This window comes from Danio rerio, chromosome 4 (genome assembly GCF_049306965.1).
Source record: "Danio rerio strain Tuebingen ecotype United States chromosome 4, GRCz12tu, whole genome shotgun sequence".
NCBI classification, from domain to species: Eukaryota; Metazoa; Chordata; class Actinopteri; order Cypriniformes; family Danionidae; genus Danio; species Danio rerio.
In genome coordinates, this window is record NC_133179.1 from 32,310,708 (window position 1) to 32,335,652 (window position 24,945).

At 41.4% G+C, this 24,945-nt stretch overlaps 1 protein-coding gene and 1 long non-coding RNA gene across 3 annotated transcripts in view; one reads left to right on the forward strand and one right to left on the reverse strand.

The window, feature by feature from the left end:
* The window catches only part of LOC103909899 (uncharacterized), a 49,478-nt gene extending 41,269 nt beyond the window's left edge, over nt 1–8,209 (reverse strand). Inside the window, exon 1 of one of the 2 annotated variants that reach the window (XR_012402368.1) lies at nt 8,042–8,209. This is a non-coding gene — a long non-coding RNA (uncharacterized lncRNA). The remainder of the gene's footprint in view (nt 1–8,041) is intronic. The other variant, XR_012402369.1, reaches the window with a different exon arrangement.
* LOC137490091 (uncharacterized) overlaps nt 1–24,945 on the forward strand; it is a 392,659-nt gene that overhangs the window by 218,574 nt on the left and 149,140 nt on the right. The gene's annotated exons all lie outside the window — the stretch shown is intronic.

The following is a 24,945-nucleotide window of genomic DNA, read 5'->3' on the forward strand; positions in this document are numbered from 1 at the left end:
TTTCGGTTTAATTAAGTTTTAAGTTCTTCTTCAAAAACACCATAATGACCACATTCTCCAGTGAGAAGCTTGATCTCTGTGCAGACACAGACATAGTGATGCTCATTTTTGATCAAGTTTTCATTTAGATAGATAGATAGGTTTCAGTTTAAATGAATGAAGAAATATACATATACTGTGTTTCTAAAGTGTTTTTAAATGACATATTCACCAGTAAAAAACATTGCAGTTTTGTCTGCAACTAATGTTACAGTTGTAGCCGTAAAGGTTGTATTTTTACCTCCCGTTAGTGATTCGTAAATTGCGGTTATATCTACTGGCGCTGCGGATAAACCACGGGTCGGGTAATAAAAAAATACATTATAATTAGCTAATTGCAGTGGAGATATCATATAATTAGGACATGGCAGCGAATCAGCGAAAAAGCAGAGATTGGCCTTTGCAGAATGGGTAGTTATGAGACGCCCAATAATGAAGAAAGTGCAAGAGTAGCCTACTGTTCAAAGTTTCAGTTAGAGGAGTCAGGAAAATCTGCCATCGTCCTGGAAGAAACAAGATCGCTTATTTCCATGACTGCAGCACCTTGCAAGGAGAATCATTCCTACAACACACGGTGCAAGCGAACGCTCGTTCACTGCAGTCTGCAGCTGGCTGCGTTTTAGAGGCGAGGCGGAGAAGGCGCAGGGATATAAAGACAGGGAGAGAGCGCTTTTTCCTTTGATCTCGTTTTTGGTGTATTTTGCTGACATGATTATGATTTTCCTTGTTTATGCTTAACTTTCGTTTGGGTAAAATTATTTTCCATTACGTTTGCCCACTTTGAGAAATGTAGTGAGTTTTGCTCATTTTTATTTAAATTATTTTGTATGCTTTTTTTTTTTTTGGCTCTTTCCTGACAATATTGAGCTAGCCTTTATCTCCTCAAGTTCACTCTTACCTCAGAGTTAGGTGGAAAGGGAAGATGTCGTACAATTCCATTTTGCAAACATGTAGAAAATGTATTGTTAAAGACATCAGGGGCCTGTTTCAGTAAGGAGGTTCAAACAACTCAGAGTTTAAACTTGAACTCTGAGTTGATTTACCGAGAGATTAAAAACTCAGAGTTTTCGGTTTCAGAACAGCTGATCTGAGTTGGGTCAATCAACTTCGAGTAGACCAACTCAGAGTTAAGCGCACACACCGTGACTTTAAAAAGGCATTATCAATAGAGCGCAGACATTACGAGTGACTATGGCAATATCTTATAAAAGAGAACACCATTTCTTTCTCCAGCTGAACTTGATGTTCTCATGCAAAGTTATAGCAAATATGAGCGTATATATTTGAAAAGAAGCAACCATCAGTAAAGAAGAGACTGTTAGCGTGGGAAAACAGCTGCTCAAGTTAATGCCTAATTTCACTTTTCAAGTATTTAAATATTTAAGTATAATAAAATAAGTAATGTAATTTATGACGTTTATATATATTTTTTCTAAACTTTTTTTACACATTTATTAGTTTTAAATGATTTAGCAGTGCACTTGTGTGTCTGCCTTTTTTATTGATCAAGTGATAGAGGTTAATATAACATTTAGAGAGTAAGCAGTACTAAAAATAATTTTTAGAAAGAATAATAATCCCATTAATCTAGTTACAGTGCATGTCGAAGGTAAATTTGATTTAATTATTTATTAAAAAAGGATAAGCCATTCTCGTACAGTTCTTCTGTGTGTGACTAAAATGTAGGCAATAGCTATGTTTCCATCCAAATATATTACATAAATTTATGTGCAAAACTGCAATATTACATAAAAGATGCGAATAAAATTCCATCCAACAAGTCAAAGAGAAAAAAATCGTCACTTCCTGATTAAACTGGCACCAAATATCAACAGTAAAAACAGAATTTACTGAGGTAGAAGAAGCTGCGTCGTTTATTTAGCCTAATTAATGTACTTGCGCCTCGATTTCAGAAGACCATGCTTTAACACAATGAACACGTGGGGGCGTCTGAAGCCATGAGACGCGGAGACTCTTGACACGCACCAGACGTTCGGAGGTAATTAATAATATACACTAATACTGAAACAGTTAAGGCATTTTAGAATGACTAAAACAATATTTAAGACATGTTACAGTGTGCTCAGCCTGCTGGTTTGTTCACACATTTTCATTATCATATGATCATGATCTTTTTTTAATGTACATACTGTAATTTGTTCAGTAAAAGTGTTCCCATCATAGTTTATGCGCACATTTTCTATCGAATAAAAGTTTATCCTTCTCAGTTATGCGCGTTTTTTATGCATTTTTAAAAAGTTATGTGCATCATGACGTTTCCATCAATCGTTTTTATGCACATCTCCAAAATGAGCATTAAAATAGGTGGGTGGAAACGTAAGGCTAAGGCGAGAAATACTGCTTCATCTTTAAAAAAGGGGAGGAGACCGACAGAAACTCTGAGTTTAGAGAATAAAACCTGCTTCTGACCAGGTTAGATTCACAGAGTAAGTTACCACAGTAACTGACTCTGAGTTAAAGTTACCTCTCTTTCAGAAACAGGCTTGACTTACCCTGCTTTCTCGAGTTTAACAAAACTGCCATTTTGAAACGGAAAACCCAGAGTTTCTCTCATTTCAGGGTTAAAATACTCTGAGTTTTCAGTTAACCTCCTTTCTGAAACAGGCCCCTGGTAAGAGGTGAATGTCATCTTTGTTTATTTTATTCAGTATAGGGAAGTGTTGTCATTATACACACTGCGCTGAAGGACTTTTTTTTTTTTTTTTTTCATCAGTTTTTAGCGAGGTAAGGGGTAATTCATGAATTAGAATTGTTTTGTTATATTTCTTTCTTTTGTTTGGCTTCACTATCATCCCCTTACGCGAGTTTATTTAGTTTTTGTTTGATACTTTGTTTGAATTTGCTACATTATTATATTATTTTTATTATTATTTTATTTCTCTTTTTTGTATATATTTGGACATTATTCTGCTTTCACTTTTTTACATTAAATCACTTTACTTGGAAGTTCTGTTGCAGTCTTTTGCTTACACCCTTACATTGTGAAATTACCATAATAATTCTTATGACTAAGTTTCGTGAAAGTTACGACACATAGGCGTGCGCTTTTTCTATGACACGAATTCTGTTCCTGTACTCCACTGGAAAACCAAAATGCTTCTACACAGGCGACCTAACACAGGGAGCTGCAATCTCCATATATGTGAAGCAGCCATCCTGCGTATACAGTAGTAACCAAGTGATCTCTCACTCAAGTCACTTGACATGGCTTGCACTTGAAAAATACTAACTTAAGAATATAATATTTAGAACAAAATCTCATCATTATTACTATTACAATTTAATCAAATGTAATGAAATAAAGATGTTTAAATTGGTTCAATTAGGTAGAGACAAGCGACGTCAACCTCAACAAGGGGCAGCAGGGGGCGCGAGAGTACCACGGTACGTCACGAGAGTTTCGCAATACGTATCGTGGTTGGTGTATCGCGATATTTCAGTTCGGTTTTAATATCGTTACACCTCTAATATTAATGATTCTATTTTTTATTTGTTTGATTTTACTGTATGTTTCTTTTGAACGCCCCCTGTCATTTAAAAAAATATCTCAATGGCGAACGCGTCAAATATAAAAGCCTCATCTGTTTCGTGAGGTGTGCGATGCGGCACCAGTTGAAGGTATAAATCAGCATTAAGATGTTTGTTTTTTTTCTATAGTTCAATAGTGCATTTAACCTGTCTTTTGTACTGTTCAATTTAAATACATTTATTTTATAACAAATTTTATGATTTTGCATTTTCTCTCGCGTGTTTTTGATATTGTGAAATAGGTCTTATATGTAATACTTAATGGTCTTAAAAAGTCTTAAATTTGACATTGTTATCTGCAGTAACCCTGTATTATCCCTAGACATTTGTTGGTGTGCTTTGATTGATTGTTCTATGAGTTACATTTTATAATAAATAATTTGCATTCAGGCCATTTTGTTGGTTCATCTCTCTTTTATGTTGCATTACCATACACTGTGTATAATTACTTTCAGAGAGTCATGATGTTGGAGGCCAATCAAGTACCACATGAAATTATCTATGTTGACAAGGCTGGGGATCTCGCCGTGGGAGAAACGTAATAGGCCAAAGGGCCACAGTTACCGTGCCGGGCCATAGAAGATGTCAAGTGTAATGTGGATGAGAACATGTGGCAAAAGACCGGGCAGAATTGCTTTGTTATTTTATTATAATTGTGGTGCTTTTTCTGTTTGCAGTGATGTCCTTTTGCAAATAAAGTCAGTACTGCAGCAATTCTGTGTCTGTATTTTTTACATAAATTGTAAATTTTATAAAGCTATAATTTTATAAAGCTATATTTTATAAAGAATTTTTGCAGTAAAAGAAAATGCCTGCATTTACTAAACCCAACAAAACAAAACTGTTGAGAAACTTCAAATATAAGAGCAGAGCTGACACATAAAATAATGCAGTTTCTGTAATGTCAGACGATTATAATGATTTTATTGGAAGAGAACATGTTAGTGTTTTGAACAGTTCTTTCATTTTGAAACATGTTTACAGTGTTTTGTTAGACATGGTGTATTGTGTTTGCTTATTTTTGTATTTTGAAAAGTAGTTTAGAGGTTTCGTTTACAATGTGTGATTTTGAGCATGAAATGAACTGTTTTGCCAATTATGTGTTTTAGTTGTGTTGCTGCATTAGCAAATTGGTTAAATGTATAGAAAAAACTAATTCAGGGGGGCTAATACCTCTGATGTCAACTGTATGTATGTATATATATATATATAAGCTGGAATATATAAGCAAGGAATATATTTGTGTTGTGTTTCAATTCACAATTCACTTTGACTTTAGCCTAAAAGTTCTGTTTAACATGGTGTCATCTGTTTTGACATACTGTGTGAAAGCATTTGTAAATTTGACTGTAAAGTTAAATTGTTTTGGTCTTGGTTGAGCTTGTTTGTAAAAGAAGTTCAAACATTTTAAATTGTCATTAACTGGATGCATTTTGTCTCAAAGCAATAAGAAATGTGTTAATTGTATAGCCAAAAAGACGGATGTTGTGCTAATCGTGTTAAGAGTTTAGGAAACTTGTTTAATGTATTAAAAAAAGTGTCATAGCCATTGTAAAAAAAACTGTAAACATTAGGGTTGGGCATCTAAGCTATAATGCCGATCCGATACGCATCTCAATACAAAGAATACGATCCGATATACTAGCGATACATTTGTGACATATTGCGATGCAACACGATACGATTCACACCCATATCATGAAACAATGCGATAATTCAGCACTAACTTATTAGATCAAGTTTATGAGATTGTGAAAGAGGATGCTGTGCCATTGAATGAGTTTGTTTATTTATTAACCAAGCAAAACCAAGACTTTTTTTACAAACTGGCTTTTCTCTCAGAGCCAGAGTGTCAGTTTACAGTAGAGGGCCATTTTAGAACCTATAGCACATATTATTTAAGTATTTTCAAGATAAACCGAATGTATAAGTGCAATATATATTAAAATATATATACTTGCACTCTTTCAACATAAAGGTTTAGCATTGCACAACAAGAATTGTGATTTAACTTTTCAACTATGAAAACAAGTTTTACAAAGATATATTTTGCCACTGAATATTCAAAACTTAAGGTCGTGAACTAGCAGTGTTATGCTGCTTTCAAACATCACTGTCACTGTAAACAACAGGCTAATAAAAATATAACAAACCAGCAATCTTCTTGCTGTGAGGTGGTCAAACTACCCACTGTGCCACCGTGACACCCATTATTTTTATCATTATTATTATTAATATTATTATTATTATTGTAATTAAATAAAAATTAACAGAAGTAGGTTTAAAACCTTCGTTCTCCGTGACACTAGGCTGAATATCTTTGCAGATGAACAATGCAATAACATCCGTTATTGGCATAGAGCGCACAAAACTGTTGCGCATGGAGAAACTTTCAATGCTTTTCTCACCACTTTTGGAGCTGGTAGCTACAGTTGAAGCAGTGCGAAAGCCAGGGATGCAGGGACACTGGAAGATGCTTCCACAACAACACCGTGGCGCCGCTTCAAGTGAGATTTCAGATTAGTCGTACTGCCCACGTATTTTACAGATGCGCGGCACATTTTGCAAATTGCATCTGTCCTGTCAAGTCGTCTATCCTTAAATCCATAATTGTTGCCATACTTTAGATTTAAAACTCAGTGGGGAAGAAAATGTTTGTTTTGCTTCTCGCGCTTTCTGAGGGCGCACCACTAGCTTCATCCGCACACCTGATACACTGAGTTGTAGTGTAAGTGTACACATCCGCAAATCCGTTGCTAAGGCTTACTTTATGTAGGTCGATTAAATTATGCACCAAAAACAGGTTGACAACACTTGTTAATAAATAAAAAATACTTTCTATATTAAAAATATAAGCTGTATCTTGGAAAAACCGATGCATCTCGCAAAAACCGATGCATCTCGATTTGCTTCCAAAATTTCATTCATCCTCTGCTGCTCTACCGATGCACTCGCATCGTGCACGCGCATGACCGCGTATCGATACATATCGATTAATCTTCCCATCCCTAGTAAACATGCTGTTGTACAGCCTCTATTAAAGAGGCCTCATCTTGATCCCGCTGTGCCTGACCACTACAGGCCCATATCTAAGCCCTCATTTATCTCAAAGGTTTTAGAGAAAATTGCACTTTCACAATTGACCTCATATCTGGACATTTTTTTTTCATTTGAGACCCGTTCTAATCTGGTTTTAGAGCAAAACACAGCACTGAGTCTGCACTGCTAAGTTACAAATGACATTTTACTCTTCATGGATTCAGGATGATCTGCAATTTAACACTTTTAAATTGAACATATTATTTAAACGACTTGAGTGTTTTGTTGGGGTTCAGGGCCTTGCTTTACAGTGGTTCTCCTCTTATCTAAAGGGGAGATTTTTTTCTGTAAATATTGGATCCTTTACTTCACCACCTAAACCTATTTACCGTGGTGATCCACAAGGATCCCTCTTTTATTTTTTCTTTATAAGCTTCCTTTAAGCTCAATACTCTGCAAACATAACATAAGCTATCACTGCTATGGTGATGATCTCAAACTATATTTTCCAATCAAACTAGGAAAAGATTTATCATTAGAAAACTTTTCCTATGCCTTACCGACATTAAGATCTGGATAACAAATAACTCACTGCAACTAAATGAAAATAAAACAGAAGTGTTATTATTAGGTCCTGCTGCTCCCAGTGATTCAATTAAAACTCCACTCTTGCAGTTGGACACTTGTTGGACACTTTGGTTGTAAATGCGGTTGTGAAGAGCAGCTTTTTCCAGCTTAGATTGGGGGCTAAAGTTAAACCGTTTCTAAAAAAAAAAAAAGATTTAGAACTCGTTACCCATGCTTTAATCTCCTCTTGGTTAGACTATTGCAACTCTTTGTACATTGGTCTACCTCAGTCAACACTTTCTCGGCTACAGTTGGTCCAAAATGCAGCCGCCAGATTAATAATGGGAATTAAGAAAAGAGATCATATCTCCCCTGTCCTCGCCTCTTTGCACTGGCTACCTATAAAATACAGAGTTGATTTTAAAATGCTTCTTTTCACTTATAAAGCAGTGCACAATTCTGCCCTGGCCTATGTCAGTGAACTTATTAAGATCCCATGACCAGTTTCTTTTGTCTGTCCCTCGGCCTCGCTGCAAATCAAATGTTGATCGAGCTTTCTGTGTTGCGGCCAAAAGGCTCTGGAACAGTCTCCCTCTGAACATCAGAATTTCTTCTTTATTGGGTGCATTTAAATCTAACTTAAAGACTTAATTTTACTCTCATGTTATTTATTATTATTATAAATTGTTATTTTTACTTTTTAGTATTACTTTTAAACAAATACATTACCTTGTATTTTAATACCAGTTTTTATTTAGTTTTATTGTCTAGTTTTTTTTTATTGTAAAGCATTTTGAATCAGCTACTGTTGTGTAAAATTGTGCTCCAAAAATTAGGTTTGCCTTGCCTTGCCTCCAGAGTCCACTTCTTCTCCACAGACCACTCCATTTCTACGGCCAACTCCATCTCCACACCCCACTTCATCTCTGCAGCCATCTACAGCTCCACAGGCCACTCCATCCTCATGCCCAGCACCCTCTATGCAACCTGCACCATCTCTTCCTTAGGTTATTATAAATTGGGAAAGCTTTCTTCCCACTCAGTTCAAATGAACTCTCCAGCCAGCAGATTGGTTGTTGATTGCCAAGTGCCTCTATGAGCCCAGGGAGACTGGTTTTATCCACCAATGCAGCCCAAGCCATCTCCCCCTGAGCCTGAATGGTACTTCCGTCAGAGGATGTTCTTGTGGGCACCGATGAGAATGCGGGGCATTACTCTTAAATGGCCACAGTGTAGCCGGAAGATGTAGCCAGGACATTCTTTCACAACTGGACGTGGCACACAGGAACCTGTTTCCAGCAGTTCTTACAACTCAACTAGCCCTGGACAGGAAATGTGTGACCTTCCTCAGGCCAAGGACAAGCCGGAATAGTTCCTCCTACTTTCAGGCAGCTGTGGAAGAAGTCCACAGTGAAAAGTGGGCCCGACGGACTATCCAGTACCTCTCTGACTGCGAGCATCATTTGAAAAAGTTTGCTCTGAAAAAGTTTGGAGACACTTGTTCGCTCTGAAGTGCTGAATTAGCAAGAGGAACCCTCACTCACTCAGAAAGGATACGGCGCCAATTCATTTAATTCATTGGCCCGTTCAATACTCTTCAGACAAGTGGCTTCTGATCCGAATCCTCCCATACATGGATTTTCCCAAAGATCAAATCCACTGTATTGACCTTATTCTAAACTGCGGAAGTGCGCCTGTTTTCGCGATTGTCTCAGAACTTCCGATTCAGTCGCCTTTGGGAGAAATGACTAGGAATAATAAACGGCAGAAAATGGCCAAACTACTTGCTCAACAAACAAATGTTTGCATGACTACACAGACCAAGTAGCATAATATAATAAGAAAATATTAAATTGCAACATCAAGCAGCGTAACGAGCAGTTGTTAATGTCAAAAAATGAATGAAAGTGAATGTGACCGGAAGTCGCGAGACAAAAAGATTCAAATGGCAGCGCCCACTCGACAGCTGAGAATAAGGTAAATAGTACTGAAGTTTCCCAACCGAAGGGGAATGGTATGTAATGTTCAAGTAATGTGTGTATTGTTTTAAGGAATACGGGGCTTATAATAAAGTTATCATTAAAATTTGGAGTCTCACAGCTGTGTGACCCATCACAAGCTGATGAGGGTGAAATTAATTAAAATGCAGTTCATTTATCAAAAAAATTTCTGTGGAAAAGTACTCCTATTATGTTAATGAGGTAAAGTTGGTTTTATATTTGCACATTCATACTTTCTCCTTAATAATATCATTTCAGAAAAAAATTCTTTGCAAATTCTAAATAGTGAAATCATATTAGCAGCCAATGAATATCAATGTACAACATTATTCGGTCAATTAAATAGTGCTAATGTTGTTTTCAAGTCATATTTACATATGCTTTCAGACCCAATATTCAAATTAAAGTAGTAAATAATATAGGGAACATTAAATGAATGAATGTGTGAATATAAAACCAATTTTACCTCAGTTATTATGTTAATCCAAGAAGTCGGTCAGATAAAAAGAAAGAAATGATTTCTATACGCAAGCTTGTTTGGAGTCTAATGTATTTATGTTCATGATAATAGTGACCTAAATGATGGATGTTTTTTTTTTTTTTTTTTGACAAATTTGGTTTAAGAGAAATCCAGGATGGTTAGATAAAGTCATTATGCTAAAAAGTGATCCTGCTTTAACTTGTAGTGTTGTTTGGTTAAGGTTTAGATATAGATGGAAGCTGGATTGGGATGGATTTGCAAGATCTGTGCCTTCATTGCCCCTAAAACAAATCAACTTTTGAGACACTACAGATTAAGGCACAACCACAGTGAATTTCTTCCTTGTTTATATGCTGATTGCCCTTGCTCATTCAAAAACATTAGTGCTTTAAATTCACATTTGAAAAGTACACATTCAACTGACAAACCAAAACCTGGAGGAATTGTTTTTAACTGTGAATTATGCACTTCTTGTTTCTCAACTGAGAAGGATTTCTTCAAACATCTTGGATTTCATTTTAGGAAAAATGAAACATTGCAATGTGTCTATAAAGACTGTGATTTTCACACAAATGTGTATGGAACCTTTGCATCACACAGATCCCGACAACATGCAGCAAATTCTTCATGTGACTTCCGTGTATTATTTTACATAATTACACAGATCAATCAAATACTACAGATCAATCAAAAATAGATGATGTTGTTGAAGCACATTGTAAATTATTGTTCAAAAACATATGACCATTCAGGAGAGTATGAAACAGAAGAATTAAAACAGGATGAATCAGAACTTAATCTTTATCTTCTGTTAATTAATTAAATTAGAGAGCATTTACAATGTCCCAAGCAAGTGCATTAATAAAGTTGTAGCAGAGCTCCAGTTTCTATCCTCTTCATTGTCAGGTCCTGCCATAAAAAAGACTGCAAACTCATGTTTAAGGAAACATGACTGTGTGCTTGATGTACCAGTAATTTCAGATTTAATCAAACAGTTAAGTGAGTCCAACCCAGTCAGCACAGTTTTAAGACATGATGGTCCTCTTGCCTCATCTTACAAAAGACAGCAGTTTTTCAAGAGGACATTCCATGTGGTTGAGCCTGTTGAATTCATTGTAGACCAGAAGGAAGGTAGAACCTTAAAGTATGTTCCCATTCTTCAATTATTGTCACAAATATTGAGCATTGAGGACATACAGAAGAAAGCTTTCAACTCTTCATACACTACTCATGGGAGGCGGTACGAGTCATTCACTGATGGCACACATTTCAAAGAAAATGCACTTTTTTTCCTCTGAAGATATAACTCTTCCTCTCATTCTTTATGTTGATGATTTTAAAGTGTGTAATCCTCTGGGAACATCCAGAAAAAAAGCACAAAATTACTGCAGTGTACTGGGTGTTGGCAAATGTTCCACCACATTTTCGTGCAACACTTAAGTCAATTTATTTAGCTATGCTTTGTAAGGCTGTAGATGTAAAGAAGTATGGATACGAGGCAGTGCTTGAGCCACTGTTAAAGGATATTCTCCAGTTGAAAGAAGAAGGCCTCTTTATTCCTTTGTTTGGAAAGAAAATCAGAGGAACTGTTGTTAGTGTTGTAGCTGACTTTTTAGGGGCTCATTCACTTGGTGGATTTTTAGAAAGTTTTTCTGCATCTCATGTCTGCAGGTTTTGTTTGGGAAAGCTGTCTGACTTTCAGGTGAAAGAAGTAAGGACTGGGGCCTTCCAAGCTAGGACGAAACAGGAACATTCTATCCAAGTACAAGCTGCTTTAGAAAGTCCCACTTTCACTCACTGCTTTGGTGTGAAAAGGCAGTGTGCCTTATCTAAGAAATTAAAATACTTTGATGTTTTGTCAGGGTATCCTCCAGGCTTGCTTCATGGCCTATTTGAGGAAATAGTACCATTGGAGTTGGCTTTGTGCCTTGATCTTCTGATTAAGAAAAAATACTTTACTCTACATTAACTGAATGACTTTATCAGACAGTTCCCCTACAAGTGGACTGACAAAGCAGACAGCCCTCAGTCTATCCCACTTCACTTTGCCTCCCGGAAAAGCATTGGTGGAAATGCTCATGAAAATTGGAGCTTGCTGCGACTTCTCCCCCTTATGATTAGTTTCAAAGTGCCAGAGAATGAACCAGCATGGCATCTTTTCAATGGATCTTAAAGACATCGTCGAACTTGTGGTTTCTCCAATTCACACTAATGACACAATAAGATTTCTGGACACCAAAATATCTGAACACAGGCATAGATACTTGCAGGTTTTTCCAGAAGCAAAAATTCTGCCAAAGCACCATTTTCTGGTGCATTATCCTCAACTGATTAAGGCTTTTGGTCCAGTTGTTGCTCTGTGGACCATGCGCTTTGATGCGAAGCACAGCTTTTTTAAGCGTGTCGTTCAACACACCACCTGCTTTCGTAACATCTTATTGTCACTTGCTGTTAAACATCAGTTTATGCTGGCCTACCATATGGATGGTACAGATGTACTCAAACCTGCCCTTAGTGTCTCAAATATCTCCACAGTGCCTGTTGATGTCCTCAAGGAAAACATTCAGGAAGCAGTACAAAAAAAAGTTCCTGGAGAAACATCCATTCAGGTAGATAATTCAGTGACCTGCCATAGCTCTACTTACTCAGTGGGAATGATTTTGCCTTATGGATCCACCGGAGGACTTCCAGATTTTGTTGAGCTAAATCTAATCCTTATTGTGCATGACCATCCTGCATTTGTTGTCAAATGTCTACATTCAAGGTACAGTGAGCACCTTAGGACTTTTGAATTGGAATCCACAAGACAAGTGACAGTCCTCGAACTGCTGGAATTGACAGACTTCTATCCTCTTGCATCATACACAGAAAGCGATTCATCACCCTGAAGCATCATATACTAATAGAAGATTAGGTATTTTAATATTTGATAATGTTTTTACTTTTTGTGAGTTAACAAATGTTTCTTTAGTGTTTCAAGTGGCTCATAATCTAATTTATTGTGTAAACTGGGTCCTTTGAGTCCTGCATAACTAAACTCAAAATAACTTTTTAATTTTTTCATTTTACAGAATCAACATGTCTGCCAGACTCAAAGTCATAGTCCAGGAAGAGATACGCTAGCTGTCCTTGCCCTCAGGAATACCTCAGACTGTAGAGGAATTGAAGCAAATTGTACAAGATACTTTTGCAGTTGAACAAGAGTTTAATTTGCAGTTCCAGGACCAAGATTTTGATGGACAGTTTTTTTACTCTTGTAGAAACTGCTGAAATAAAGGTCAAAGATACCATCAAGGTGGTTCTTGCTGAACCAGTGATCACATTAACATTTGAAGATTATTCAAGGGATCATGTCCAGGAGAGCTTTAATAGCAGTTGTTCTGAGTTGTTGGAAGATGCTGGGTCATGCTCCACTGCATCCAGTGATACCATAATTATGTCTTCTCCAGCCAGCACCACCTCTCTTCGTTCTGTGCCTTGGCCAGCTCAGTTTGAAATGCCAACCTTTTCCTATGACACTGAGCTAATTCTGCAAGCAGCAAATGAAGCCCACGGCAGGGATGGAACCTTTCTTTGTAATCCTGCTGTGAAATCTAGCATTCTGGAGAAACTGGCATAGAGCATCTTTGTCTATACTGCCTATCCTTCACAAGCACAAAGGGAGCTGGTTGCTGAGGCCTTGGTTGCCAAACACCCATGTTTGAGATACCCGGTAGTCTTCAATGGGTTATATAGTTGGCACAACAGCCTGCCTGAAATATAAACTTGGAAATTACAGAGCAAAGGTGAAAAACCTAGGAATACCAGAGCTAAATGTAAACTGTCTTAAAAGAAAGTCAGCTGCTGATACAACTCCAAAAAACTTGAAAAAAGCAAGGAAGTCAGAGGTAAACTACCTCCTACCATTTCCGCAAGGTGAAACTGAAGCCTCTCTTGAAAAGGAGAGAGTGGAGCTTTTGTATGAGTACAAAAAAAAGACAACAACAGAGTCATTAATGAGAAGATGACTAAAACATTTTCACTGCGTCGTAAAGATGTGATCGCAAAACTACATGTGATTGACTTGCATGCTCGATGGCCTGCCCTGTTTGATTTTTCCCAGGTATGTCAAACATTTAAACTACTGATTACCTTTGAAATACCAAGCAGTTCACCTGGCAAGGTGGCAGCCATGTTGCATTTGGTCAACTGTTAACTAAACTCAAGTGCAACATCTCTTGTCAGACATTAGACCACATTTAATGTCATTCTTACTGTATTTATAGGGTTAATATTGTACTTTCTATTCAACTTTTTCTATCTTAGATTGAGGAGGAATTCAAGAGGATCACTCTGAAGTCTCTACAGTCTACCTTCTTAGGAAAGTTGGACCAATACACAGCAAAATTGTTGAGCCTGTACAGGAGAAAAGGAGGAAATGTTGGAAAGAAGCTTAATGAGACCCTTGACGGCATAAATGAGGCATGTGCATTTAACATTGTAAATCTCTGTGACCCTGGGTCAGAAAACCATAATACAGAGTGTCAAATTTAAATCCTGGAGGGCCTCAGCCCTGTAGATTTTAGTTGCAACCCTGCTTTAACACACTTACCTGTAGAATTTAAACAGGCCTAAAGGACTAGTTTGATCAGGTGTGTTTAATTAGGGTTGGAACTAAACTGTACAGAGCTGTGGCCCTCCAGGAACTAAATTTGACACCTGTGTCATAATGTAATTATATTGAATGGGGAACTCCAATGCTATTGGTGGATTTGATTATCATCCACTCAATGGGAGATTTCGTTTCAGAAAGCCAATTGTCTGAAAGAGTATAGAACGGGCCAATGAAATGCCAATGAATTGGCAGCGTAAGCTTGCGCGTGTGTGCTTCATTGCAATTATCTCCGCATATAAGCACAGGTGGAGCAAGCACACGCTATCCTTTTCGCTTCATAGACTTCACAGTCTTCTGATTGAGTCGATGAGAGTTCCTCTTGCTGACATCAGCAAATTCGAGCGAACGAGTGTTCTCCCGGTCCAGAGTGGCAGACGGTTGAGCTGGGATTCTCCCTTGCCTGGCGTTCTTTGGGTCTGGGCCTCCAGAGCGAGGCGTATAAGTTGCTTACTTTTCCTAAAAGAGCAACACAGTCGTGCAGCACTTCCTTTTCAGGATGGCGCTCCGACTGTGTGTTTCTGGATGCGGTGGTTTCCTGTCTCCGGATGATGGGCTTGATCACTGCGTTACATGTTTGGGGGTCCAACATGTTAATGTGGTGCTCATGGGGGTCCATGTCGTCACTGCGATGCCATGAACATTGTGCAATTAAGATCGCGGCTAGCCCTTGTAAAAGGGCGAACCACCCCAGCTGTCCCCTGCTCTGCAGCAGGCACTCGGGCAGATCTGAGGGTCTCAGCGGGAGATAATCCGCCGCCCATGGGCTCGCGGACCTCCCGCTCCTCCAAGCGCTCCATCCAAGCTTCGGGCGGTGTGAGTGATCCGTCTAACCAGATGGTAGCTCTCACGCTCGCTGAAACCGGAGATCAGACGTCCACCGCGGCATCGGAGGGTGGGCTTTCATTGTCCGACAAAGATCCAGACCTGCTCGCCCCCTCCGGGCAGGTGAGCGCTGTCAAAACGGATCCTGAGATGGACATGTTAGCCGTGCTTTCCCGGGCTGCTTTGGCCGTGGGGTTGGAGATGGCTCATCCCCCAGCTCCGCAGCCGGACCGACTAGATGGGTGGTACGTAGAGGACCAGAGTGCAAAGCCTTCAAAGCCTCTCGTCCCCTTCTTCCCAGAGGTGCACAGTAGGCTCATGCAGTCTTGGAGGGCTCCTTTCTCTGCCCGTGTTGTGCGACCCTCCACCCTCCTCAATTTTTGCCCGCATGGTGCCTCTTCCTGGCGGCGTCCGTCTTGTCTCCCGTCCAAAGCCTGTAGGTTATCTGACTCCCTCGAAGCTAGAGCTTACAAGGCTGCGGGCCAGGCTACTTCCGCCTTGCACGCGATGGCCACCTACCAGCGCTACCAAGCGCAGGCGCTGGCCGAGCTGCACGAGGTTGGGTACAACCCAGGCTTGTTACATGAGTTTCGCACCGCGACCGACTATGCTCTTCGGACTACTAAGTCTGCCACGTGTGCGTTGGGGAGGACGATGTCCACACTAGGGGTCTAGGAACACGACCTCTGGTTAAACCTGGCTGATATGTGCGAAGTTGACAAAGTTCGCTTTCTTGACTCCCCCATATCCCAGGCTGGCCTGTTCGGCGACACTGTTGGTGAGTTCACCCAGGAATTCAAGGCGGTGAGAGAGCAGTCGGATGCGATGGGCAATGTTATCTATCGGCGGGACCGTAAGCCCGCTCCGCCCAACGAACCATCCACCTCCGCTGCTCCTCGCCGAGGGCGCCCGCCTACGAGTGGTGCACCGCTGTCTCCTTTCCCCCAGTCCTCGAGCCCCCTCGCTAGGGTGCGGAGCGAGAGCGAATCTCTCTCCTCCAGCTGTTCCACGGGACCCTCGCGCTTCCCGGATCAGCACACCCTTTCCGCACTGCCCCACCGTTGGTACATCAGCGATTGTTGTGATGAGTCCATTAGCCAGAGCTCTGCTTGCCTGATTAACGCGGGCCAGCCCCTCGCGGTGGCTCATACGCACAATCAGACTCGGTTATGCGATCCAGTTCGCGAAACGGCCTCCCAAGTTCACGGCCGTGTATTTTACCAGGGTCAGCCCCCTGTCCGCCCCTGTCTTGAGAGATTGCTGTCCTCCTGGCGGAGGATGCAATTGAGCCGGTCCCTCCAACCGAGATGGAGAGCGGGTTTCACAGCCCGTACTTCATCGTACCTAAAAAGAGCGGTGGGTCACGGCCAATCCTATATCTGCGCGTTTTGAACCGCTGTCCGCACAGGCTGCCGTTCAGAAAGCTCACTCAGAAGCGCATCCTCCGGTGCGTTCGTCCTCTGGATTGGTCACGCCACCGTCAGCTTCAGTTGATTATGCACAGAGACAAGGTGCTCCGGCACCTCCACCTGTTGGGGCTTCAGGTCAACTGGGAAAAGAGCAAAGGATCTCTTTTCTCGGGATGGAGCTGGACACGGTCACCATGGTAGCGCACCTCTCCAGAGAGCGCGCTCAGCTGATGCTGAACTATCTGAGAGAGCTCGACAGCAAAGTAGTGGTCCCACTGAAATTTTTTCTCCTGGGGCAAATGGCATCCGCAGCCGCCGTCATGCCGCTCGGATTACTCCATGAGACCACTCCAGCACTGGCCTCACAATCGAGTCCCTGGACGCGCATGGCACGCGGCCACACACCCAGTCTCTGTTACTGCGCTGTGTCGCTGCGCCCTCAGCCCTTGGAACGACCCCTCATTCCTAGTGGCCGGTGTGCCTCTAGGACAGGCGTCCAGTCATGTTGTTGTCTCAACAGATGCTTCCAACACAGGCTGGGGGGCTGTGTATTGCGGGCATGCAGCTGCGGGCCTGTGGAAGGATACCCAGTTGCATTGGCATTAGGCTTGGGCGGTATTACGGTATTATGGTATACCGCGGGATCTAAAAATAGCAACGGTGTCAGTTTCAATACCGTTATACCGTCATAAAATATTAAATATCCTTTATTTAATGCCTACAAAAACGTATGTGTGGTTGTCATCACGGGACAGTGTGGAGGAGAGAGGGAGAGGAAGAGGGAGAGGGAGGGAGAGAGGGGGAGAGGGAGGGGGAGAGGAGACGTGACGAGTCGCGCTTCAAAGTGTCCTGCAGTTTGGGAGTTTCGACTGAACAGAAGGGAGACGTGGTTAATATGAACGAGAGGTCTGCATTAGAGCTAAAGATCTTTGCCCGAACCCGGCAATACACAAAAAATCCAAATCCCTGCATTAAAATCCATACCTGCAAAGGTAAAACAAAAGATGATGAAGTAGTAAAAAAGCGAATTTTGACGGCGGTCAAGCCAGTCACTAGCTCATAAGGAGCGGTTATTCCAGCCGCAGGTCTTCCGCGGTAGCTTATACACTGCGTATTACGGTAGAGCCCTAAACCGCAAGCTGACAGGTAAAAAGAAGAGGCCAAATGCATGTTCCTGACTGGTAGAAGATGAAAAAACAATCCTACCCAAAACTTCAGCCGGATCAGAACTCTGCATCTCGACCTGTAGCCGCAGGAAAAGGTGTTCAGCTGCTGGACGCACCATGAGTGAGAGACTGCGCTAAAGCCAGTGGATTTAATAATGTTCCTCCACAAACACACGTAGCCTAATCTTGGTGCGTAAAGGGTTTTTAAATTATAAATAGCCTAAATATTAATTAAACCATATAATCATAATGTAGACAGAGTATACAGGCTAATGGTGGCATTATTCTTTTATTATTCAGCTTCACCGCCGCCCTAATGCCAGATTGTGAAGAGAAGTGGAGAATTAACTTGCACAGCCTTTATCTTAATTTCGTTATTGCCAAAATACCCGTCACCATTTAGAGTTTATTTTAATTTGATTTGTTAAGCAAGATTTCTTTTCATTGGTGTGTAGGCTAATTTAAAGGCTAAGTGCATGTACCTAGACCTATAGAGTGCTGAGATGTTACGATGTTACAGCTGTAGGACTTATTTTATTTCTTTGTTCCACCTTTCAAGTGGCCTATAGTCTACGCTTGTTACGAATAAAGGATGTTAAAACATATAAATGACTCATTCTTGAAAAAAATGCATTAGAGCTGTGTGCATGAGCACATTTTAATGTCGGGCTGTGAACGGGTTCGCGCTGTATAAAGCTGTCAATCAAAATGTACCTGTCGGACTCGGGACCTATCGGGTATAATTTTTATTGCCCGATTACAGCTCTGCATTACCGCTGCTGTTCCGCAGGAGCCGGCCAGATTTCTTATGGTGTGGGAGTAAATTTCTGAATAAATCGCGGTGAGATGTGTGTGCATGTGAGAGAGAGAGGTGCTGTCCGTCGCTTTGCGCTCGCTCTCTCTCTCTCTCTCTCTCTCTCTGACCGCGAGCCTAAGGTCGCATAGAATGTATTCAGTTTCTGAATGGTTTAGGCTCAAGCCAACAGTTTGGTGATGCTGTCTGAGCCTTACGTCATAATTTTTTTTATTACGCCGGTAATACCGGATACCGGGGTAAAATATGGAGGCGGTTTGACGGTATCAAAATTTGGATACCGCCCAAGCCTAATTGGCATATCAATCGCCTTGAGCTGTTGGCAGTGTTCCTCACTCTCCACTGTTTTTTCCGGTGCGGGAGCAGCAACACGTGCTGGTCAGGACGGACAGTACGGCGGTGGTGGCGTATATCAACCCCATGGGGGTTGAAATCGCTGTGCGCCATTCACATTCCAGGCAAGCTCAACCATGCAGTCGATGTGCTCTCACGGCAGCATGTACATCCCGGAGAATGAAGACTCCACCCCGAGTCTGTTCAGCTGATATGGGCAAGATTCGGGGAGGCCCAGATTGATCTGTTTGCTTCCCCCGATAACGCTCATTGCCAGTTGTTTTTTTCCCTGACCGAGGGCTCTCTCAGCACGAATGCACTGGCCCACAGCTGGCCTCGGGGCATGCACAAGTATGCGTTTCCCCCAGTGAGCCTGCTCGCGCAGTTACTGTGCAAGGTCAGAGAGGACGAGCAACAGGTTTTGCTGGTAGCGCCCCTCTGGCCCAACCGGACCTGGATGTCAGAGCTCTCCCTCCTCGCGACGGCCCTCCCTTGGCAGATCCCTTTGAGAGAGGACCTACTCTCTCAGGGACAGGGCACCATCTGGCACCCTCGCCCGATCTTTGGAACCTCTACGTGTGGTCCTTAAACGCGAGGAAGACTTAGGTAATGGTTAATACCATTACTCAGGCTAGAGCCCCCTCCACGAGGCGTGCCTACGCCCTGAAGTGGAGTCTGTTCACTGAATGGTGCGTGTCTCGCAGAGAAGACCCCTGAAATTGCCAGATCAGTATTGTGCTTTCTTTCCTACAGGAGAAGCTGGAGAGCAGGCTTTCAGCCTCCACTCTCAAGATTTACGTGGCTGCCATCTCTGCTCATCATGACGCGGTAGCTGGCAGCACTGTGGGAAAGCATAACCTCATCATCCGGTTCCTCAGAGGTGCTAGGCGAATTAATCCACCCCGCCCCCCTCTCATGCCCTCTTGGGATCTCGCCCTTGTTCTCAAAAGCCTGCGTTCAGATCCCTTTGAGCCACTTAAATCAGTTTCTTTACGATTTCTGTCCCTGAAGACAGCTCTGCTGGTCGCGTTGGCATCTATCAAGAGGGTCGGGGACCTGGAGGCATTTTCGGTCAGTGACTCATGCCTGGAATTCGGGCCGGATTTCTCTCACGTTATCCTGAGACCCCACCCGGGTTATGTGCCCAAGGTTCCTACCACACCTTTCAGAGACCAGGTAGTGAGCCTGCAAGCGCTGCCCCCGGAGAAGGCAGACCCAGCCCTTTCTTTACTTTGTCCAGTTTGCACTTTGCGTATTTATCAGGACCGCACTCAGAGCTTTAGATCATCTGAGCAGCTCTTCGTCTGTTATGGCGGTCGGCAGCAGGGAAGTGCCGTATCGAAACAAAGATTGACCCACTGGATAGTGGATGCCATCTCTCTCGCTTTTCAGCCGAGGTGACCCATGTCCCCCGAGAGTGCGTGCGCACTCCACTCAGAGCATCGCATCCTCTTGGGTGCGTGTATGCGGCGCCTCTCTAACAGACATCTGTAGAGCTGCGGGCTGGGCGACACCCAACACATTTGCAAGGTTTTACAATCTGCTAGTGGAGCAGGTTTCCTCAAGGGTATTAGGTAACCCTTGGTGATTGAGGAAACCATTCGGCTAAGGTGTTGAAACATGCTTGCTGCGCCATTCTCCCTAACACGGAGATAAGTGCGCCTTTTTATCTATCAGTAAAGTTCCCCGTCAGGTGAGCCCTGCAGAATTCTCCGAGGCCCCCAGCACTGACTCAGCAGAGGAGTCACTTGCTGGCCCACTACGTTGTAGGTCTGCCCGCTGGTCAGCCCGCGTTTTGGCTATGCGTGATCCCCACTGGCGATCCCATATGCTTACTCAGGCATGGTTCAGTCCCCCCTCTCGGGAGGACCCGTGTCTTCCCTCTCCACTAACCACCTTTTATTATGCGTACTCCCCCTTCTTATGGCTAGTCCATATGTACTTTGCCATCTTATCTCCCTACTAGGTAGCAGATGGCCTCCGCAGTGTCCTCCCTATCGGGGCTGCACGCTTCCCAATGTACTGTCGTATTATTCCTAGAATTATCTAGACGCTTGCGACTTCCCAAAAAATATATCTAAATCCGTAAAACTTTTGTTGAAGCGGGATAAGTAAAGGCCAGGGACCACGTTGGAGGATCGCGCCTGATGTAGGAGCGTTCACCCTTGTTTGGCTATCCTCTCATTGGAGGCGTAGGTAAGGTGCAGTCATTATGGCGTTTTCCATAGCTTTTCCCATTCGTGGATTTATAGTTCAAATCCACCAATAGCATTGAAGTTCCCCACGCTATTCCAACGCTCTGGTTACTAAAGTAACCCGTAAATGCTATTTACCATCGCCATAATGACTGTCTCTTAGCTGTTAGTTCAAGTCTCTTCAGCTTAAAAGGATAGCGTGAAGCACACGTGCACAAGTTTACGCTGCCAATTCATTGGCATTTCATTGGCCCGTTCCATACTCTTTCAGACAATTGGCTTTCTGAACCGAAACCTCCCATTCATGGATTTATAGTTCAAATCCACCAATAGCATTTCCATTCCCCTCCTCGGGGAACGAGGGTTACTTTAGTAACCAGAGTGTTTTTCCACCTACCCTTACTTTACGTCATGTAAATAGCAAATGCGCTTATGGCGCGACGCAGCTGGCTTTAAACGAAATGGGAGATGAGACTGATTGGTTTATTCTCAAAACACACCTATAACTCATTAAGAAAATAAACTCAACCCTTTTAGACCATAGGCCACGGCGCAAAGCAGATTTTTCCGTCCTTAAATCAGCAAAAATGCATTCTGACACGCCCTGAAAGTGTTTGCGCCCTGCATTTTGTGCTCTACGCATGGACAGTCAAAATAGAGCCCCTAGAGTCACACCAAATATCTAATGCAGAACTTGATTACTTTGTGGACTGTTGTTGCTTCAGAGATGATTTATAAAAGCATGTGAGTTATGCTGTAGTTCAAAAAGAAGGTAAAGAATTCAATCCAATTGTAGTACAGCATTGTGAACACCCTTGCTCTGCTCAATTGACTGAATGTAAAGCAATAACTAAAGCCTACCTTTTAGGCAAAGGAAATTTCTAAACATCTATACTGAATCAGCATATGCACATGGTGTCTGTTACCATTTTGGTGCAATCTGGAAATTTAAGAAATTAAAAAAAATTATGTCTCTAATCCAACATTCTGACCAGACCAATGATTTAATTTTAGTTATAATGTACCCAAAACAGCTTGCAATCTTTTAATATAAGGCACATAAAAGGCATTTGTTGCATCATAAAAGGAAATAACTGTAGGTTTATATGCTAAGCAAGCATCTGAATTTAGAGTAGCTATAAACAGTTTTAGGCGAACCTTAGATAGGAAATATGATAAGAGTGCAACATGGAAACTTCAGTGCTATCAAAGATTTTAAAAAGAATATGGAGATGACATGAAAGTTTTATGAATCCTCTTTTGACTATTTTAACATCAGATGCACATGGTTTTGGCCATTGTGAAAGAATGAGGTCCTTAAAAACATAAAGCAACAGTGTTTTTGGTCACCTTATCTATCAGAATATAAAATGTATCCACAAGACAATATCAGAAAGGGCACAGCAACACCATTAGGACATATACTAGGGCATGAAGGACCATTTAAGCATTTAGAATTTAAGTTGTCAAAATATATATACAAATTATATATATTCGCGACGCGAATGTTGTTGTTTAAGATTGGGTATTATTCTGCAATAACAATCGGCTGGATATACATAATCACTCAAAATACAGGTCTACCTCACACAAATATAAGTAATTTGATGTAAAATATTGATTTATGTCAAAATATTTTATTGTCATTGAACACGAAGCCTTTCTGAAAGCCATTGCAAGCGACCATTAATTTCAAATTAAACAGATAACATTATACATTCGTACTGCTTATTAGATGGCTTCTTTTCACAAATATATTATTTTTATTTCTTTATTGTCTTGCCTTACATATACAGTGCGCAACAAGTGTCTTGAGCAGGATTGTTTAAAGTTATATGATTATAATATATATTCTTAATATTTACATTTTTTCAAATGTAAAGATATTTGCCTATTGCTCTCTTGTGCGTATTAAGCAGTGCATAAGCGAGGCGCAACTCTGCGCCGGAGTTTAGACCGGGTTAGTTTTGGTCTAATGAAAAATCTATTATAGTTTCTCAAAATAGCAACGCGCCAGCGGTCCGCCTCAGAACGCCTTCCTTTTTAGACCAGAACGCCTATGGGCGCACAAATGAGCGCTAATGCATTTGCTATTTAAACAGCGTAGCGCAACGCCTCAAAACGACTCTTGCGCCAAGCTTAAACTACCAAAAAACTAATAAAATGGTACAATGCACTTAAGTACTGTATATACATGTTTTTAAATTGTACTTTTCTAATCATCTGCATGTAATTACATTTAATATTAATTTCTGTATTCCAAAGGGCACTTAAATTGAGTCCAAAAGCAATATTTGACCTTCATGCATAATTTATTTACATTTTTAACTCATGTAATTTATTTCCCTTACAGAAAATTCACATGAATTTCACATGTTTTTCACATGGGATCACATGTGGACACATGTGACCACATGTGACGTTCATGTGGCAACATATGGACCACATGTGGACTTCATGTGGCAACATGTGGACCACATATAAAGTTCATGTGGCAACATTCGATCACATGTGCAAAAATGTGAAGTTTATGTGGCAACATTTAATGACATGTGCAAAAATGTGAAGTTCATGTGGGAACATGTGGACCGCATGTGTAGTTCATGTGTCAAAATTTGATTGTGAAGTTCATGTGGCAACATGTGAAGTTCATGTGTCAAAATTTGATTTTAAAGGGGTGGTCCACAACGATGTCATATTTTAAGCTTTAGTTCATGTGTAATGTAGCTAAGTGAACATAAACAACATCTCTGAATGTAATATACCCAAAGTTCAATGCAAAGGGAGACATTAGCTTTTACAGAGTTAGCTTAGCAAAGCCTACAACGAACGAATTTTGGAGACTACAAACAAAGTCTTCCGCCCCCTGTGACATCACAGGGGTTCCAGGTTACGCGCATTTACTGCTCACACGCCTCGCGCTGCAAAGAAGCGTGGCCACAGACGCGTAAAGAACGGAAAATGCCGAAACGCTGCTATTTTCATGGATCTTGTTCTGCTTCGCTATTTAACCTTCCAAAGGACGTGACACAAAGAGAGAAGTGGTTAAAATTCATTTTTAATCATGTTCCAGAATATTACAAAAAAGATATCACTCTCTGTGCACAGCATTTTACAAAGGACAGCTTTCAAAATTGGTCGCAGTTCAGGGCTGGATTTAGCCAAAAACTTCTCCTCAAAGAAGGAGCAGTACCTACGATAAAAGACGATGCTGGGGATTGTGAGCTTTAACCTGTAAGTATTTCTATTTGTTGCAATATCTTACATGCATAGTTTCTAGCATTCATTGTAGGCTATGTTGTAGTACGGACGTAAACCAGGATATAAACCACGAGAAACGCGGTTTGTCTTTAGCAATTGGTTTTGTCTTTGTCAATTGTTAGTCTTTAGTTTGTTGAGGTGGTCTCTAAGTAACAAAGTTATGAACCGGGAGGAGTATGGATCGGCGATCAGAAGCTATACCAAAGTAAATGCGCTAGCTTGTGGATGATATTACGGAAGTTTTCCTGTGGAAATAACAACGGGAGGGTGGCAGAAGATGAGTGTGAAATACGAGAAACTCTCGGGAAAAAACGGGAGTTTAGCAGGTATGATTTAGCTAACGTTACAAACATACGTATCGGTTTTATCCCTGTAATTATCCACGCTCGTCACCAGCAAACACGATGTATATGTATGCGGAAACATTGCGTGAGTTTTACAATTGAAATAGTGGAGTATATTATGTACAGACATCCGAAGTCTCCCTGAGGCGCCGCCACAGCCCCCTCCTCCCCCGCTCGCTATTCATCTTTGTCGTGAAATCTCCCACTCTCTCTTTTTCTGTACGTCGCTTTTCAAACTACTTTTATCAACTTGGGAAGTTTGTACATATACT